The 21,294-nt window shown below is 39.6% G+C and overlaps 1 protein-coding gene across 3 annotated transcripts in view; it reads right to left on the bottom strand.

Annotated features, from left to right (window-relative positions):
• The window catches only part of LOC121295747 (neuronal PAS domain-containing protein 2-like), a 42,036-nt gene that overhangs the window by 18,847 nt on the left and 1,895 nt on the right, over nucleotides 1–21,294 (bottom strand). The window contains exon 1 of one of the 3 annotated variants that reach the window (XM_041220750.1): nucleotides 899–1,348. The exons of 1 other annotated variant lie outside the window; for it this stretch is intronic. The gene's annotated coding sequence lies outside the window, so the exon portion shown is untranslated. Of the gene's footprint in view, nucleotides 1–898; nucleotides 1,349–21,294 lie in introns of those variants that run through there. One more of the 3 variants, XM_041220752.1, reaches the window with a different exon arrangement.

Raw genomic sequence — 21,294 nt, forward strand, 5'->3', positions numbered from 1 at the left:
ACGAGGTCGCGGATATTATGCAGCATAACACATTCATTTATAATCAACCATTTCAATGTACACAAGAGCACCCAAACCACGCACCTCCATAACAAACACAGGGGAAATGGGTTACCACTTTCCAGACAGGTGTCTTAAAAGAACACAATTAAATCTGTTCAACAGCAGCCCACATAGTGCAATCACTCAGATGTACTCTCGCACTACTGTTTACGATTCACTAGCATGTATGAACCTACGGCACAGGTAGCCTGCGCACCAGCAGTAAGCAGGCTACATTCTTACAACACCAAAGCTTTTATGCAAGCTGCCATGTTCTGTGGTCACGACAATCAGACATATACAATTACAACTAAAGGTGTGTGTTACAAGTTCCTTACAGAGACCTGTTTGTTTTATACGACTTGATGAGCTGGAATGAGACGCATTGCACAGAATAACTAACTATTGCAACAACTGGGATATTGCTAATCGATGGGTGTACATCGTTTTATTTTTAATCAATCACTTTTATTTTCTTATTGCTTCTTTATAAAGGACACCAGGCTGTGATTTCACTCTGTTAGCTACTGCCGCAATTACACTATTTTACTGTGTATGTTCTCGTGGTACATTGAAACTAAACACGAAATGACTGGCTGGATGCTTCCTATTGCTGTTGCCAGCTATACAAGACTAATACATGCCCTGCCTAAAGAACACATTAAGTTTCATAATTAAATTTAACAATGTTGTACATTACATTAGCTATTGTCTGTCTGTATATATGACGCGAATGAAAACAACCAATGTGTTGGTAGTACACACTGAAAGCAAGTGAAAGGTAACCAATGTGTATCACGTAATCCCGTTTCCATGTGTCAGGACCCATTATTTATAAATACGCGCAAAGACCAACCTTTAATCGAGGAACTCGTAGCAGTTTGATGCCGCTCCGTGCTGTTGACTAAAGAAGTCCACGGATGCTTCTCCTATCCCAAAACGCAGTGCAGTATTGTACAAATCAAGCCGTTATAAGCCAGACTTTTTTTTTTTATTTTCCTTTTTTTTACAATTAAATGAAACACGGCATTTTGTTGAAAAACAACTCTTGGGTTAAGCGTATTTCCCAGCCAGGCGATCCCGATTGCGTGTGTGTGTTGTTGGCGAGTGAAACGGTGTTCGGTGTAAGTTTTTTTCCCCCCTCGTTCTCTCTCTTTCTCTTTACTACTCGACCATCCTTCTGTAGGCAGATCCCGGTTCAACTGGCTGATGTGCGCTAAACAGACAACTAGCAACTAGGAAAAAGTAGGTCATCCAGCCAGGCAGCTATACAATTCACAACCGAGTATGGACACTCAGGAAAGGAAAGGAAACACAGACTGACAACTCTCTCACTGATGTCTTCAGCGGATACTTAAATGTGAAATGATCTGTAAAACCGGAATCGTAAACGTATTAACGTTTGTTAAGTGTACTGCATGCCCCGTGCTAAACGGGTTACCTCAGTCAAGGGGCGGCGGTGTTAAATCCTTCATCTTGACTTTCACGGAAACAGCGTTCCCTCTCCTGCTTTCTAGTGGGTTGGTTCAATGAGATTATGCTACAGTAAATGCATTTAGCTCTTAGGAATGTCCTTTGTTAACAGAGGAAAAGTATAGACCTGTTTCCATGCTTTTACATCAATTTGCAGGACCTACCTGAGACTATAAATGGAACCGGTTTGTTTGTTTTTTTGTTTGTTTTTTCAAGAATACTACAAGCACTTTTATATAAATTTGTTCAATGCACCTCTCCAAAAACAGAACTGTAACCACAGGTTTAACATTGCAAGTGGGTACAGCTCTGTAATAGTACAACATAAAAAATAAAAAAAAATCTGTTATTGCAGATGTATTTAATGGCTGATATATTTAACTTGTAATTAACTGAATCAAGAAACCTTTTTTTTTTTTGCAAATTCCTTTTGCTCACTTAAAACAACTCTGTTCCTTTTTAATACTACTAGGACTACTACTAGTACTACTAATAATAATAATAATAATAATAATAATAATAATAATAATAATAAAATAATAATAATAATAATATAATAATAATGAAACGTGCAACCCTCTCTGACCCCAGCAGTGTGGTTTAGTAAAAGGCTGCTAGAGATAGATTTGCGACATCAGTACAGTGAAAATGTTACAATCAGTGTGTTGATTTCTGCAGTCCTATACTTTTCTAATAGCATACTGTTTGTCAGCTTCAATGGCATGTCTATTGATTGGGTGTTGTATAAATGCTGATCTTGCAGTGTCTCAAGAGTAAGCCAAATGTACTGTTATAAAACATGACAATCAGCTGACTTCTTATTGATTAGATTATTCTGGAAGGTGGGACATCCTTGTCTCCTCTATTAATTTGGACGATATATATGGTACAAGCAATATAAATATATAACGTTATTATATAAGGTATGAAATAATTTAATATATTTATTTATACATTTATTATTATTATTATAATTATATAATTAATAATAATAATTATTATCAAAAACTCAAAAATAAACTGATAAAAAATACGCAGTTTTTAATAAACAAAACTCTAGTGTCCGCGGATTTTCAAAACTCAAAAATAACTATAAAAAAAGTTTAAATAACAACACTAGTGTACCTTCCTCAGCCAGTGCTGTATTTAACACTAGCTGCACATTGTGATTCCAGTTCTAAAACTGATAAAAACCTATTTTCCACTAATTTAACCCGCTGTGACCTTTTAACCAGATTACTTTATCAGCTGAGGAAATAAATCAATAGAAATCACCTCTACATTACTTTTTTTCAAAGTAAACCCTTTATCATGGGAAATCCTGCCTTAATACGCTGCTGGTTCTGTGCTATAGGTGGTGGCAAATCCACGGTATGTGGAACACAATCTCAAAACAAAAGCCCTTGCCCCTGGTTCCTCAACATTAGGTAAGCAGATTTTAAGATATTGCGCCCTATTGACAAAACTTGAAGGACCATTTTAAAGAATGTTTTTAAGGACTGTCTAAAAAAAATTCAATTGTCTTTTTAAGCATCCTCTTAGGTTAAACAGCGCTTTGAAAAAAAAAAAACATACATTTCTAACCTTCTCTACAACAGCTGTAAAGGGTTTCATTCAATGAATCAAAATGGGCTTTAAAAACTGTAACAAAACATCCAGTTTTGTGAAAACAGTTCAGCCAATCAGAAGCCAGTTCGACATTCACAGGATGTGGGATGTGTGATGGCAATTTTTATAGCATGCACTACCAGGATAAACACTTCCAAGCACAGTGATTAAGCATTTATGCCTTTTACAAGAAAACCAAGAGAGTAGCTTGTTAGTAATGGAAATGTTCATTATCATGCTTCTCAAGTATTGGGCACTTCAGTGCCTACTTTTCATTGGAATGCCTTAATCCAGAACTGTGTCAGACACATCCAATTAGAAACAAATCTGCCTCAGAAGTTTGGAGAGTTCTATCTTGGAAAATCAAACAATGCTTACTATGGACAAAAAAGCCATATTAATATACACAGAGAGATACACAAATGTATGTACTTAAGTACTGCTATTTAACTGACAATAATGCAATAAAAAATATTCAGAACAAAAAGAACAGCTATTGTATTTTCAGGCTTGTCAGCCCTGGTGTTGTGAAGGATCTCTGCAATAACTTCAGCAGAAAGCAGAACAATCAGAGCTGAGCCGAAAACATTACTGTCAAATACTGGCCACTTCAATCAAGTACTTTTTGCCACAGAGTTGGATACAGCGAGATTATAGCCATGGATACAGTCGTACGAGTCTAAAAAAAACACACACAAAGAAATATTTCATAAACGTTGCAAAGTTTTATTTTTTATTTCTCTGTTTATACCGTCCTCCACAATCCGAGCCGAAGGACCACGTTGTACACGTTGACTAACGTGTTAGGCAGGCACTGGCTCAAAGCTGGAGACAAGCCCAGCTGCAACTTGCCAAGGGGTTGAGAGTTTACAAGTCAATAATCATACAGACATTGTTTAGTGTACAGGAAGCAGATCAAACTATCTGCTTGACTTGCTCATCATATTTTCCAATTTGCAAAACCAAAGAAGCAGTGAAGCAGCCGTTACTGGGAGTCATGTCGCTGTCACAAAGGTAAAGTAAGTGCGCGTCAGCAGCGGATAGCTGCAGTGAAACCAGACGTTTAAATGTGATGCTAACCAGTTAAACCTGCTCTGGCTGTGTCTGGTCACACAATAGCTAGCTTTTCAATAACATGTTTTTTCACTTTTAGCTATTTTGTATTTTGCATTAAAGTTTGATCCAGTGCAAAGGTGGGACCTGAGGTAGAAACGTTGCAAGAGAATAATTGCCTTGGATAAAAAGCAAGAGGCATTTATTTGAATTCATGTTTTAGATATTTATTTATTTATGTATTTGTTCCACAGTGATGACATACAATTTTTTATCATTTCTGACATGTCATAAGATGTATTGCACCCAGATTTAGCTACATGTTTTTCATTTTCATTTGCAGTCCCAGGGTAGGTGTATAGAAAGAAATAAAATAAATAAACAAACAAACAAACACAAAAACAGAAAAATAAAATAATACAAATAAAGCAACATTTACAGAATTTGCAAATGACAGTTTAAATATCTTGAAGTTATCTCCTCAAACATAATGCAATTATTCCCTCTAAACAAATATAGTTATAATAATGAAAAAAAAAACAGCTAAAATTCATAGTACCATAACAATGATAATTACCCTCCTAAGCCTGATTTTCGCAGCACAACAATTGCCAAAATCTATTAATATACCACAGTTAATAACACACTAAAGTGTAATTCCTTTTAAAACACAGTGGAGGTCATATCAATGTATCTAAACAGGCGGGTTTAAATACAGCGATCGTTTAACCTTGTGAACCTCAGACTTAAAACAAGCAGCCCCTAACAGGGCAGATGAAGACTCCTGAGTGCTTTAAAAATATATGAAACAGCAGAGAAGGTCCTAATCACTGCTGAAGAGAGTCTGAGGTGCAACCAGGATGGTAAAATGAGTCGGCTCGATGGCAGGTCGACCCAGATATATAATAAAGTCATCAGCGGAGGCAAAACCTGGCCAGGAGGCAATACTCATCACTGAGAGACAGGATTTCAACTAATTGCGATCGAATATACACGCTCCAGCCTGGTCGCCTCAGATATGCAGACTAACTTGTTTTCATCCAGCTTGGAAGGGATGCCTTCTGCCTTTTTCTGTTTGTTTTTTCTTAGTGAGGAGAAAACAAAACACTTCGGCACGCATCCTTTGTAAAGACTTGAAACGGGGGCAGGAGTCGGCGCCACACAACCTATAAATACACCTCCAGGAATAAGACACCTTTCTAGTTCAGCTTGATCTGTTCATTTGGCTGTGAAGCCTTACTGATGTTTTCAGGTGCCTGAGTAATAACAAGCAATGAAAAAAAAACAAAAAACAAAGCTAAAACCAAACTGTTATCATTTCTCTGCAAACATGTCTGAGCTGCCACAGTTGAAAAAGAAGAAATCTTTAGTTTGAGAATTACATAGTTGCAGGTAACACATAAATTCACTATCCGCGGCTTAGGAATTACTATTGTTTTAAGCCTGATGGTAAACAATATTTCATAAGAATGCAAAACAAGTTTGGAAACAAGAAAAGGCCATTCGGTCCATCAAGGCAGGCCCTTGTCAGCACACCATTCTCCTCGACTAGAAGGATCTAATTTAAAAGCACAGAATCTCATCTTTTTTAAATGTTCCCAGAGTTTTAGATCACCTGGTCAGCTATTCCGTGCTTTAATAATCTCTTGTGTAAAACAGTGCTTCCTACCCTCTGTTCTAAACTTACTTTCACCCAGCTCCCATATACATCCTCTTGTTCTGCTCTTTGAAGTCGTGTCTTGAGTTAACTTTATCTACTCCATATCTGATTTTATAAACTTCAGTTAAGTCTCCTCTTTGCCTTTTATCTAAGCTGAAGAGATTACATTATGTTAACCTTTCCTCATAGCTCATGTCATTAAGTCCAGGGATCAGCCTCGTTGCCCTTATCTTATCATCTAGGGCTTTCCAAAGGATGGTTCTGGACAGAGCAATACACAGCTCATTGTGTTCCAGGTTACGGCTTATTACAAGTGAAGTTTCCTCTATAAGGTTGTTAATGGGTTTATAAAGACGAAGCAGACAATCAGCTAGAGAGACACAATGCAACAGAATGAATGCTGTGCTTAAAGATGCAACCTGTTCCAGATCACAGCCGTATAGCAGTATTGTCTCAGTGCTGCCTGGTGTAACCTTTGTCCTTTAGGTTACTGTCTTTAAGATAATCGGCATTGGCTCTCTTAGTGAAAGGGTCGGGCAGCTCTGGTTTCATCCATCACAAAGACTTTTAAAAAGTCAAACACTTTGTGAATAGGGCTCGCTACATTGAAAAGGGGGGTGCATCTTATGCTGTCCATTTTTGCCAGTGAAGTATATAACATTAGGAAGAACAAGAAGGGCTAAAGCTGGAGTCAACTGTGAACCCCATGCTGGATCTCAGAGTGTGCTTCCTGCATCAGGATTCTTCAGTAAATAAATTCCATGATAACACGCACTGCTAGACATGAGGGAAAAGGAATGAGCGCTGAACAGAATCCAGCCTGAGCAGCGTTTTGTAATCTGTTTATTTAACGCTTAATTATATTTGTCTCCTAGGATTTTTTGACTCTTTAATAAATGATGCGTTGCAAGCACACTCCACTGATTTGCAGCTGTCACTTTTTCACACATCATATTTTCTTATTCCTGCCAATGAGGAATAAAAAGCATCCTCTAAAAAGATTGCACTTATCAGATCAGTTTTAATTTCCATTTGATTGCTTTATATTTGAGCATACAGCAAACATGTGATAAGTGGGCTTATTGAACTCCCTGGGAGTCAGGAGGTCAATTCAAAATACCACTTCCCCATGATGAAAGCAAACTACAAATCATAACAATAGGCAAGATAGAACAGAGCACAAACTTGAGCAGCCCAGAGCCATGATCCAACCAGGACACACTGTTTCATTTCTGAGAGGTTCAGTTTGGTAAATATGAACCAGGCTGGATGAAGGTCCTGGATTGGAATGGGCTGCTGATTTCTAGTGTACCACACAGCAGTGTAGATGTGATCCCTTTGCTACTGAGTGTCACATACTGTAATGTGCCTACAAGCCTGATTACTGACTGTGCAAAACTTTCTGAACCAGAGTCACACGTAAAGTTAATGTACCGTAACTGACAGATCACAGGCAAGCTTTGAAAACCTGAATGATAAATCAAGCAAGACAGATCCCATTATATAGACTTAATCGAACGACCAGCATGTCAGCAGCAGCGATGAATACTTGATTAGATTACATTACATTCTGCAGACAGAAAAACTGGGGGAAAAAATGAAGTGCAGTAACCTGTGCTGAGGTTGGCAGCAAACATGCTTCTTTGTGGAACTGTACATTTCCACATTTATTCTATAAGTTCTCCAGTGTATGACTGCTCTATACAGTAAGTCACAGAGAGCATTACTGTAGATTTATTCAGTCGCGAACAGCACACACACACACGCACACGCACACGCACACACACACGCACACGCACATGGATGTTTTATAGGTCAGGGGTGCAGCAGTGTCTCAGGCTTTTATTAAATGCATTTTAGTAAAGGTTGGCTGTAGATTATGTGAAGCAGACTTGTCAAATTCAGATCACGGTTCGAAGGATTAGATTCAAATGAAACGCGATAGCAACCGGTATTAAAACATTTCTGAAAAACCCACATTGCAAAAGAACAGACATTTTAATTCTTTCATGCACACATCTGTTTAAATTTCACTTTCTTTACAGCCTTTCAACCATTAAATATGTGTTCTTTATCCCTCCACCATTTCATCATGTGGAGTCATTGTCTGAATCCTCACAGCAGCCCTGAAACACCAGTTCCTCTTGTTATAGTGAGTACTTTAGTCTTCACTTTGATTAAAGTGAAAAGTGTAGCAGAAAATGGCATGTACGCCGCTGGTGGTCAGATTCACTGCAGGACGACCAAGGGTTTCACTGTCAGCTCTTGTAAAAACCTCTGTTCCAGTCTGCCTCATTACCATGCTCAGGGCTTCCTCTGTTCCTGCTTTTTCAGGACTTTAAGACCCTCTTTCACAGTTGCTCAATACCTGAGTCACTGGCAGACAATGACACATTTATGTTTTCCGGTTATTGTGCTGTATCATTGGAAATAAAGTGAGATATATATATTGCTGTTTTTTTTTTTTTTTTTTTTTTTTAATCTGACCCAGTTTCTAACCTTGGTATCAAGTCTGGTATAAGACACATCTTTTACAGGCGCAGAAGCCCTTCCTCTGCCCTAGTTTAATTTATCCCAAGCCTGGTGCCAAGGGGGTATTGAAGAAGGTACCTGCCTTTCTCCTTTCTTCCAAATATGTCCTGTATGTTTTCCCTGCACAACCAAGCATATAGCAACCCCCAGTATATTGCAATCTTCCTTTTAGACTCTGCCGTCAAGTTAAAGACTTTTCATATTGTCAGAAAGGCAGTTTCAACGATACCTTTTGAAGTACTCAACAACCTACCTCCTGCTCTGGCTTCTGATTGATCTGAAATACAATTTGTCTAGATATCTTCCCATCTCCGTGGCAACTGTAAACAGCTAGGATTTGTTGGAGGGTGGAGTGAGTCACTTAAGAATAAAAAAAAAAAAAGGAAAACAGTAAAAGCAGAAGCACATCTGTTTGTGTTGTTGCAGCGAGACGTGACAGTGAGACATGATCAGGGGGTAAAAGGGTCTTGGCAGAGCAAAGCAAATCAAAACTGAAACACTACCTGCCCGAGGAGAAGGGTAACAACAGGGCTTTGTTGCGGTTCAAAAGAAATGCTGTTTTCTAGTTGCTAGGTTATCATTTTTTATGCAGCCCTTAACTATATAGTCGTGTATATAGTAATGTTACAAAAACGCTAATGTGATAAATGAAGTCATTTCTTCCCCCATCTTTCGCATGATGAGAAAAAACAGAGGTACGGTCGAGTATTCTGTGACCTTGACCTAGTTTACCTGAGAGGCAATTGTTAAGGACAGGAGTACTGAAAGCATCCTTTTAGTTTACTGTTGGTGGATGATTCATGTGGTTGTAAACTGCCTGGGAAAAGAAATGAAAATTGTAAAAAAAGCAAAGCACAGCAGTTGCACTTTTAACAACAAGTAGACAGACATCCAGGTGACAAACTAACATACCAAAAGATGTGGATAGCCATACTCCCAAACTCCACCACCCCCAGCACAACATCAGATTTGCAGCGGCATGCCCCCACCATCACAGTATATGTAGGTCAGGCAACCACACTGAGTAAACCTGGCCCCCACCTAGAGCAAACTGCTTCATTGAGAGGCATCGCCAAACCTACCAGGCCAACATTTCCTGCAAGGGATCCTGCGGTTTCAATGCAAAGTTGCACATCTGGGTTAAAGCCACGGAAGACATAATTAAAGTAAATCAAACAGCAGATAAACCTTCACATGAAAGGGAGGAGAGATTACAGTGCATTACCAAACTGTGTCGACACTAAAGCCCTTCGTTTTGTTCATTCTGTCTGTCTGGCAACGTGTGGTCAGGAGTTAGCAGATTGCTAAAGCTCATACGTACAGGCTGTTTGGTATTTCTGATGTGTTCATTTCACACTAATCACAAGCACTCATTGGATCCGCAACAAACAATTTACATGAGGTTCCAATTCAGTTTCCAAGCGCGAATCACACAGCTGGCGCTGGGTGGGCATCGTACAGTACTTGCGAAGAAGAGGTAGGAGAGGAATCACAACAGTGAAGAAAGTGGAAAACAAATATGAGAGTGTTGATGCAAAGCAAGATCAAGCGCGTCCATCGTCATCCTGAATTGTTCTGAATCTTCAAAAGCAAACCTGGAAAAAACTGACAAAACTGTCTCTCGCGCTTGTTAAAAAGAAAAAAAAAATCCACTTTCTGAGGCATTGTACAAATATATTTCAAAACAAATCTCATTCAACCAGACACAACTTTAACAGGTCAATGAGAAATATTTCAGAGATGACATACAGAAGAATGTCAGTGACGTAAATAATAGATGATCTATTATTTAATACAAGAAAAAATACAAGAAAAATACAAGAAAAAACGAAATACAACTATTATACATACAAAGTTAAAGACAATTAAAAGAATGATGGCTTGCTCTTTGCTGTGTTCACTTACTGAGGTAGAGGAAGCAATCGTTTCTTATTTAATTTCAGTTCAGCTGTAAGATCCCCAGTTAAGCCAACTCTCCCTGGTATCCCAGGACATGGTTAAGCAGCTGTCAGGGTTAAAGCAGGTCAAGGAGATACTGAACTGGTGTGAGGGGTTAAGGCTGTGTGTGGTGCTTACATAATAATATAATATTACCCTTTTCACACTGCCTAAATATTGCATGATGGTAAAGTGTGTGTTGAGTACCCATTATTTAGGCAGTGTGAGGGGAGTAGAAGTCTATTAATAGGGGAAGCAATATTCACTGAGCCACTTAATAAGAAGAACTGCAATGCATTGCTGCTGACTGCAAACACAGGTGCTAATGTGCCGGAGCTACGCTTTCTGAACTCGATGCTGCACTGACGCACTTCTCCAAAGGACAACGTGTTTAATTAGTTAACAGCGTGTACTTTTCAGTTCAAGTATTATATTTGACCAGTATTAAATTCATTATGGCAGTGTTATTCCTTAGCTTTAGAAACTATTATCACAGAAAAACAAACAAACAAACTAAAACAATTGGGATCCCTTTCCATTGAAGTAAAGATCCCTACCCATTAGTGCCATTGGAATTGGATCTCAGAACTCTACCCCTATGCACATTTTTATTATGTGAGAGTTTTGACTTTTGCCAAGATAAAATGAGGCGGTAGTGGTGGGGACCAACCAATACAGAGTCTAGTTGTAATATACCAGCCTGCAGTGCTGTCCCTCCAGGCAATGTGGATTTCCTATTGTAATATACCAGCCTGCAGTGCTGTTCCTCCAGGCAATGTGGATTTCCTATTGTAATATACCAGCCTGCAGTGCTGTTCCTCCAGGCAATGTGGATTTCCTATTGTAATATACCAGCCTGCAGTGCTGTTCCTCCAGGCAATGTGGATTTCCTATTGTAATATACCAGCCTGCAGTGCTGTTCCTCCAGGCAATGTGGATTTCCTATTGTAATATACCAGCCTGCAGAGCTGTTCCTCCAGGCAATGTGGATTTCCTATTGTAATATACCAGCCTGCAGTGCTGTTCCTCCAGGCAATGTGGATTTCCTATTGTAATATACCAGCCTGCAGTGCTGTTCCTCCAGGCAATGTGGATTTCCTATTGTAATATACCAGCCTGCAGTGCTGTTCCTCCAGGCAATGTGGATTTCCTATTGTAATATACCAGCCTGCAGTGCTGTTCCTCCAGGCAATGTGGATTTCCTATTGTAATATACCAGCCTGCAGTGCTGTTCCTCCAGGCAATGTGGGTTTCCTTTTGGCCCGCTGTTGATGGCTGAAATGTAATGCTGGCTCCAGGGATCAGCCTATTTGCAGCCTGCCGAATGCCTCAGCATGGAATGGGCCGAGTGGGGCCCTGTTTACGAGAGACGTGGCCACCATATTTAAAACCTACTGTATACATTTTAAATATACTTTATTGGATATTTCACTTCTCTCCTGGTTGTTATGGAGATGAAAAACATGTTTTAGATTGAAAGATCTAATTTACTGAAATTGTCGCAGACAGTCGAAGTAAACAGCTGTTCAAACAAAGGGTTTAAACTTTCCAATCTAGTACATCTAAATCTATTTTTTAAACTGGTTTTAGAAGTGCGTGGCATCATTACATTGGCATTGGAACACCAGCTGGGTCCCCACGCCAACAATCCCAGCTAGAGAGCTGAACTCTGGATTTCAACAACAAAGACACTCTCAGCTACTTTTGGGTTAGTCAGCATCCTTAATAATGGTCAAGTGAGGAATCGGACTCTCTTTGTGTTTGCCTGAGCACTTCATTTAAACAACGCTGAAAAACCTGTCAGGGATATAAGAACCGTGCCAGCCCAATGGCTGTCCTGTTAATTGTTAGTTATTTTTCCATACATCTTACTGTTCAATCAGATTTCAGGGAAGCAGCTCCGATACAGTAAATGCAACAGAATTCATTTTTTAAGACCAATACCTAGATGCAGCGTACAGTGAAACATGATGCCAATTAGATTGTTATCACCGACAGTGAGATGGATTGCTTGAGCCGTTCTTTTATATATATTATTAACAGAGGAGCATGATTAAGTTTGTTGCAGCAGCTGTTTTGTAATATGAGCAAGGCAAAATTGATTTCCCACTGACAACAGTAGAAATAAGTGTGTGTGTGTGTGTGTGTGTGTGTGTGTGTGTGTGTGTGTATATGTATATATATATATATATATATATATATATATATATATATATATATATATATATATATATATATATATATTTATATATTTTATTTATTTTATTTTTTTTGTTTTTGTTCCTAAAATTGAATTTCAAAAATATAACAGAAACAGAAAAACAGCCAGGAAGCTTTAATCAGATCAACATGTAGGTCAACAGAAGCTATCCGTTGCAACTTGCTTTGAAAGAAGCATGGCTATTAGCGAACGTATAGTGGTAGCTTTTGTTTTATTTTTTATTAATTCTGGCATAAACCCACCACAAGAGAAGCCTGGGTGAGTCAGGGGTGTGCTTTATATAAAGTATGGATTTCATGTCCAAAGTGTCTTTTATGATTCATAAATGACTCCCCCATATCTGTTGCATTATTCACTATCTACCCACACAGAGATTAGCTACCGCTCTCAATGTAGGTCAGACTAATAGTGATGAAGCTTGTATTCATGAATGGCCTTTTACTTCATTTTAGAGCGAAGAGTTGTCTGTGGACTCAAATGTATTTGATTATTTTATTTATTTTAATTCTGGAAAACGTAGCTAGTTCCAACCCCGGGGTGCTGAAATGGGCTGAGATGTGAACTCACTACAAGCATACCTCTCCATTCACTTCAATGGGCTGAGCTGTGAATTCATTGCAAGCATGCCTCTCCATTCAATTCAATGGGCTGAGCTGTGAATTCATTGCAAGCATGCCTCTCCATTCAATTCAATGGGCTAAGATGTGAATTAATTACAAGCATGCCTCTCCATTCAATTCAATGGGCTGAGCTGTGAATTCAGTGCAAGCATGCCTCTCCATTCAATTCAATGGGCTAAGATGTGAATTAATTACAAGCATGCCTCTCCATTCAATTCAATGGGCTAAGATGTGAATTAATTACAAGCATGCCTCTCCATTCAATTCAATGGGCTGAGCTGTGAATTAATTACAAGCATGCCTCTCCATTCAATTCAATGGGCTAAGATGTGAATTAATTACAAGCATGCCTCTCCATTCAATTCAATGGGCTGAGCTGTGAATTCAGTGCAAGCATGCCTCTCCATTCAATTCAATGGGCTGAGCTGTGAATTCATTGCAAGCATGCCTCTCCATTCAATTCAATGGGCTAAGATGTGAATTAATTACAAGCATGCCTCTCCATTCAATTCAATGGGCTGAGCTGTGAATTCAGTGCAAGCATGCCTCTCCATTCAATTCAATGGGCTGAGCTGTGAATTCATTGCAAGCATGCCTCTCCATTCAATTCAATGGGCTAAGATGTGAATTAATTACAAGCATGCCTCTCCATTCAATTCAATGGGCTAAGATGTGAATTAATTGCACAAGCATGCCTCTCCATTTAATTCAATGGGCTAAGATGTGAATTCAGTGCAAGCATGCCTCTCCATTCAATTCAATGGGCTGAGCTGTGAATTCAGTGCAAGCATGCCTCTCCATTCAATTCAATGGGCTGAGCTGTGAATTCAGTGCAAGCATGCCTCTCCATTTAATTCAATGGGCTAAGATGTGAATTCAGTGCAAGCATGCCTCTCCATTCAATTCAATGGGCTGAGCTGTGAATTCAGTGCAAGCATGCCTCTCCATTCAATTCAATGGGCTGAGCTGTGAATTCAGTGCAAGCATGCCTCTCCATTCAATTCAATGGGCTGAGCTGTGAATTCAGTGCAAGCATGGAGGTAAATCCTTCTTTTTGTTATCATTCAGAATGCTTAACCCTTATTGTATTTTAATATAAATGCAATATTCTTAACGGCTGAGTCTACACCTTTGCGACTTGCAAGAAAAGTTGCACAAGCTAGTTAATTGTAGCCACCACCTAATTTAGCCGAACACAAAGCTCACCGCTCATCAGTAAACAGCCACTGGAACTTCCACACATGATTCTAGATGGTTAACAAGACAGGGTGACATCGGCTTCACATGCAAAGACACGCACACTCGGACATTTCTTTAAGACAGCCACGATTCTTTAGGGCAGTGTCAGAAGATCAACTATGAAGTTCACCTTTTTAAATCTCACAATTACAGAATGTGAAATTCTTTGGTAAAACAATTATGCATAATTCATCTAAGTGAACATCCGAGAAGGGTGACCTTTAGAGCTCATTTTATTTAATGAATGTGGAAAATGAATGTTCCTACTTTAATTCCTACCAGACTGCTGCATTGAGGGAGGCAATTGCCCTCAGCCAGCTTGTGTTTTAACAGTGAACGAGCCAGAACTCAGAGCCCATGCAAACTGCCAGGTCTTTGTGAAGTGAAGCTATGTTAAAACCTGTCGAACCACACAGTATAAATAATCACAGGTGGATATTCATTTAGAAAGCAATCCGAGCCTGTACTGAAACGCTCCAAAGTGCTGCCTAATAGCAAGATACCAACATTGTTAAAAAGAAAACACATTCATTCATTCAAAACTGATTTTAATGCTTGCTTGTATTGTGATTGAAAATAATAATAATAATAATAATAATAAATAATAATAAATATAATAATAATAATAATAATAATAATAATAATAATAATCATTTAGCAGATGCTTTTATCCAAAGCGACTTACAGAGACTATGGAGTGAACTGCTGTAGTCACTTACAATAGGACCTCAGTTTTACAGAGATGAAAGAAACAAAATGAAGTCCCTAAGGACTGCCTCAGTGAAAAACGTCTTTACAGTGTGAAACACACGTGAAGGTTATTATTAATCCTGAGTCACATAAAAAAAGTTTTTTTAATGTTTGCATTCCCACACTGTCACCCTCCCAATTATGGTATTTAAATTGAAATATTTTAGCATGATAGACTCACAAGCTATGATATGTACTTGCTGTGCACCTGCTTATGCCAGTGGTACTGCAGCTGTCTCATTCTGTAAGCAATACAAACCCTTTAGCTAGAGAGGAGTGGAGCAGGGGAATAAACATGCCAGAAAACCAGCGTTCCATCTGAAATTCATATCAACGCACACAGTTAGACAAGAGCCATGCTGGCAGTTCCGTGTTATGTTTTGGTTACTTAGGAAATGATCATTTAGGAAAAGCACGTTAAAACTGTTTATCAAAACAAATAAACAAGGGCTTTGTCAAGAAAGGGATTAAGTCGCTTGTGAGTAAAAAAAAACAAAAAAAAAACACACAGTACAATACTCTTTACCGAACACAATAAATACACATAACCTGAATATATCACAGAAATTGTACTGAAATAATTTTTTCTTCTTTTCCAGAAAAAAAAGCTAGTGGCACTATGCTCTGTATTACGAGACCATTGGTTATGATACAGTCCTGAAACAGCAGTCTGTTTCATTCCTGGCTCAATATAAAAACCATTAACACCAACCACAAAACAGAGCCTTCTGCTGCTAACAGTCTATTAGCTGCAGGACCCAACTCACGCTGGAAAGTACATTCCTGCCACCCTTGTGCTGTTTACAGTACAGTGCGGTCTGGAAAACATATTGACTGAAACGCTTTAAAAACTGGCCACTGTCGTTATTTTTGCAAGGACCTTTTTATTTTCAATTTCAAAGTACAATATACAGTATGTATGTATATGCAACAAATCTGAAATGTTAATGTCACACGCATATAAGAGATGTATACATCTGTTCTGTATGGAGAAATGCAAAATACAGTTAATGAGCTATCCTTTTAAGACTCAGGACACGCACGCACACACAGCGAACCCTAACCATGACTACAACCAGGATTAGCAACTCACAGGCACAAGAATAGCCAGGGCCAGACAGGAGGAGGTAAGAACAGTAACATTAAGAAGACAGGCCAGTCTGAGGGAGATTTAGCTATCCGGAATAGCACTGCATGAAAGACTCATCCCCCAATCCTCTCAGCTCATATTTATGACCTCTTCCAAGAAACAGTCATGTGAGGGGATGGCTGACTGCAGGGTTAACAGCAAACCATGCAAGGCTGGGAGTAGATAGCATGAGCAGAACGCACTGTGTTGCATGTGTAACAAAAACATTTAGACTTATCAATCAAACAGTAAAACAGGGACTGCTACTGCTGTAACCAGGGTTCATTCAAGTTTATATCAAACCAGCCTGTGATCCTAAACAACTAAGCAGCTGGTTCAATGCCAACCAAAAAACAGTCTCAAATCATTCCAAGGCATGAGCGCGCTCAGATATTGAAGGTTCACACAGATTCTTTGGGGATGTTTCACATTCAGATATTGAAGGTTCACACAGTGTTTTTGGTGATGCTTCACATTCAGATATTGAAGGTTCACACAGATTCTTTGGGGATGCTCAATGCTCCAGCATTTACAACACATGGCACAGCAAAATGGGGGGAAAAATGAATATAAAAAACAAACAGTTGACTGCCTAATTATGTCCCAGCAGATTACTGCAGGCAGACAGGAAGCCTTTGTACTGAAGGAGGGGACTGTTACACCAGCAGCAAGTCAGTGACACACTTGGTGCTGGTTATGTAACTGAGGAGTTAGCAATGTATCATACGTCACAGTGCTAAGGTTAAAATGAGTCCTAGACGCACTAGACTCAGTGCAGTGATTTGCGGCACAGCTCCGAAAGAGGAGTCATTCAGGGAGATCTGTATCTGATAACACTGCCACATCCTCAGAACAGACATCACCATCATAGTATTTTAAACAGTGGTTTAATACAATTAGCATTACTGGGCCCCTGTAGCTTTAACTTTATAAATCATTTCTTATTAAATGCAGTTCGACATCAATTAAAATGTTCTATGCTGTGGCAGCTTTCTTTAACAGCAAGCTGCACCTGTTTCTTTAAATAACTCCTGACTCCTGAGTTGAAGTGGCCTGACTAAGGCCCAGTGCTACTGAGACAGACAGCCATGTACATATTGCACCGCTGTTTCCCACATAAAGAAACTCCAATATAAATGTGTAAGATGAAGGAAATCCTTGACTTGTTCATACGCTTACTGTAAAACAAAACCAGGTCCAATGACAACAGTCCAACTCAAAATAGATCACTAAATTTCTCTTCATCGGTATGGGAAGCCATCTGTGTCCTGTCATAATATAATAATTACTGTACACAGAACTGCTCAGGCCTAGCTGTGCAGCTCATCTAACAAACCCAATTAAACCCACACAATGGAGGAGCATTAGGTAGAAAAAGAAAATCAACTCTATGTCACTCCACACTAAAGCTGCAAATCCTTCTACTTTACACGCCAGAGAAGCAATGCAAAAATCTGAATGCTATTCCTAATCCTGACAATTAAGCCTAAACCATATCAGGCTTGAAAGCTGAGAGAGTGCATACTACTGTAGAGCACTGGTTTGTTAAGAGCTTATCCAGTCCGGGTGTTTGAACAGGGTCCTCTCCAGCAGATCCAGCTGACATGCAATGCGGTACTATTACCTAACAAGGTTTAGGAAGCACAGAGCAGCACTGTCCCGTCACAGGTGTGCTGTGCATACAGTGCAGTGCAGCCTGTCAGTGTGGTCCGCCACCATTTCAGCATGGAAAGTCACACACAGCAGCTCGGGAAATATTCTGGCTGGCATTCAGTGTAAGCTTGCAGAACACAACCTAGTAACCTAGTTTTCCAACGTCATGCCCCTGCAACATCACAGGCTGTGCAGGCTGCTGCGTCATGAGCAGTTACCTAAGCCTCCATCTGCTCTAGCTTCCTGTCAAAGGAGGGTGAATTGAAATGAGGTCTCCTCCTCCACTTACTACAGACCTGGTTTCAAATAGCTGGCGTGACCAGTGCTTGATGCAGCCAAGGTGCCATCCTTCCAAGGCTCTTTCATGTTATCTCACTGCTTGCAATTAATATATGACTTTCGTTCAGAGGGCAGAACTTGGTGACTGATTTGAAATCATCACACAATGAATTAAAAATAAATAAATATATAAATAAACCATTCTGCCGGCTTCAGAAATGACTGTGCTTGTGGGTATTTGGACTACTGTTGCAATATTAAACAGATAAAGTAAATAGAGGAAAGCAGCAGAAAACTTCATTCAGACTAGTGGTTACAGCAAATAAGCTGAGAGACCAGGAATCCTGGGTTCAAATTCCAGCCCAGCAGCCAGCTGGCTCCCTGTGCAGCTCAGGACCCTGTCATGTGACCACATGTCACCCAGCTGTTCAAATGAGAACAAGAAGGCAGCCCACACGGGACAATCCTGCAAGAATATCTATGACATAATAATCATAATATACGTTTGTAACCAGTGATTGCAAATGCATCATGGTTAGGTGCAACGGGATAGTGAAAGCAAGCACTAAATGCATTCATAACTTAGTCCAGAAGACAAAAGTGTTTGCGATGTGTCTTTTTCAAGGTCTTGAAATGACATATGCACACAGAGAAGCAAAAGGTTTGGAGAGGTTTGGAACCCCTCCATGAAGGCGCTTGATGGAAGACAAATCTGTGCAGGAGCTGCACGGATGCTCTGGAACCTCTTGCCGTATTCTAGAAGCTCAAAGACAGGTTCCAACGCTGCATGACTGAATTGCATGCAGGGATCTGTCTGGTTGAAATTTTATTGAGGTATCACCGAAGTGTAGATGCTATCTTACTAGTTAGTCATTAAAATGAATCCCAGTTATGTTAGGAGGATTAAATACTAAGCCTCTTCATTTCCAGCACAGGCTTGCCCAATTTTCTACAGTCATTAAAGTGTTGGCGGTTCATAGGTAACAATGCTACAGCTTTCTCAGAACATTGCTAACGGTTTTACAGCAGATGTTCAGTTGTACTTTCTTTTTTTAACATGATTTAGTACTCCAGTTTAGCATGGAAACGTATCCTTGTGATTTGCATGCAGGCATGGGCTTCATTTCATAACCGCTAGACACAGACACTAACGACAAATTAAATGACAGATCTGTGAAATGAGGTTCAGACCAGGAGAGGAAGACAATGTTATTGCATGGTGACTTATAGAACTGAACTGGAGATGGCTTGCCCAGTCATGCCTACAATGTTCAGTAGAGTTCTAGACACATTTGAAGTCGCATGTCTGGAAGGCAAGGCATATAGCTCAAGAACCTTAACCACATCAAACCTTTCCTTTCCTGCATGCTCTTCAAATCATGTTAAGCTTTGTTATGGAACAGGATGCTTGTAAATCCCAGCAGAATACCTAAAGCTGTATAATTCCAGTATGCACCCGATCTGACACAAAGCACACTGGTAATAGAGAACGCTGACTTCGGAACACAGCAGATGGTGAATTACCATTCGGAAATGGATGCCCAGTTGACCATTTAATCAGTGGCTTACGCATCTCAGGAGTGAGTCACACAGCGCCGGTATTGCTCTGACGGTAATTCTTTTGGTTTTTACAATATTTCTGTGTGCTAAATGTCACATTAACCCACAATCCAGATGCTCACTGCTAATTTGCTTCGAGCACTTTCTCCACTGCTCCCTGTTAAAGGAAATCTACTTATTTGTGTCTGGGTTTATCAAACTAGAAAGTTTTAGGTGATCCTTAAAGGTGAAATCCAAACTCAGCACATAACTAAAATAAAACACATGTAGACCAACTTCTTCTTTGCTGTTGCCATAACTCCCTAGTGGTGCCAGTATAATCCGTGCTGCTTTGTGCTGTGTGTGTGTGACAAAAGGAAATTCAAACAAATGTGGGTGTAATCCCTGAAAGGAAAGTAGATTAAAAACTAAATCTGGTGATCTGGCTATTATTCCTTTGCTAAGGTATTTAGTGTGACATATACCTATTGGCCAACCAAATCAAGGCCATAGCTGGTCCCACTCCAGCCCCATTCCAGCCCCATTCCAGCCCCATTCTCACATGGCTAGAATGGAAAGGGTCCAGGGACAAAGTCCAAGCTGTCAGCAAAATTATCCCTAGTCACGCACAGAACAGGGACCAAGACCAGCGGAAACAGTTTGATACTGTGTCACACTCAAGACAGGGAGCATGTTAACTGTACTGAATGAGTTACCAAGCTACACTGTTGCTTCTGAGTCTCTGGGATCCTGTTAAAGTTGACAAAGATCTTGAGATCAACTGGCTACTGGGATTCAGGCATGCAGCGCATGGCCTCCTCTCATTAATTTTCTCTATGCCAACGTCTACAGCCTTGCAATGCTACCTTCAAGGCTGTGATCACTGTTCTCTGCACGGTCCAACAACAGTGGAGTAAAGAAAATGAAAGGAAGGAAAAGACAAATAAATCTGGCACAGTGGAAAGTGTGTGGCTGCTGGGGTTTTGTTGACTACAGACACAGGACAACAAACGCTTGGTAAGGACCACCAATGTTGCCTCAGTTTTTATAGAAGATCTCCCAAGCATCCTTCTTCAGTGATTACGATCTGGCACACTTCTCTGCAGTAGCACAACCCTGTACATTGTCAGCAGTGAACAGCACAGTACAAAACAACCCAATTACATTCCCACTAAACCGGCCTCTACATTAAAGCTCAATTCGTCTATTGATCTGTTTTAATCCACAAAGAAAAGAACAAACACCTACGCTAACATCTGAAGGTAGGAACTACTGTGTTAAACTTTTACAAACTCAGCCTCACTAACTTAACTTAATCAGCTTCTATACTAGAATGCTAACTTTTACAGTAATGCAATGTAATTAATAACAGGCTATGCATTCATGATAAATTCCAATGAACTAAGCATCAATTTATGACACACAGTCTTATTCATATAAGGACCTCATTATATATGAATTTCTCATAAAAAATACTTACAAACTGCAACACCTAACTACTTGGAGATTTATTTAATGACATTACAGCCTTTTCAGACCTTGTCATGTCTGCATGGTA

This window comes from Polyodon spathula, chromosome 20 (genome assembly GCF_017654505.1).
Source record: "Polyodon spathula isolate WHYD16114869_AA chromosome 20, ASM1765450v1, whole genome shotgun sequence".
NCBI classification, from domain to species: Eukaryota; Metazoa; Chordata; class Actinopteri; order Acipenseriformes; family Polyodontidae; genus Polyodon; species Polyodon spathula.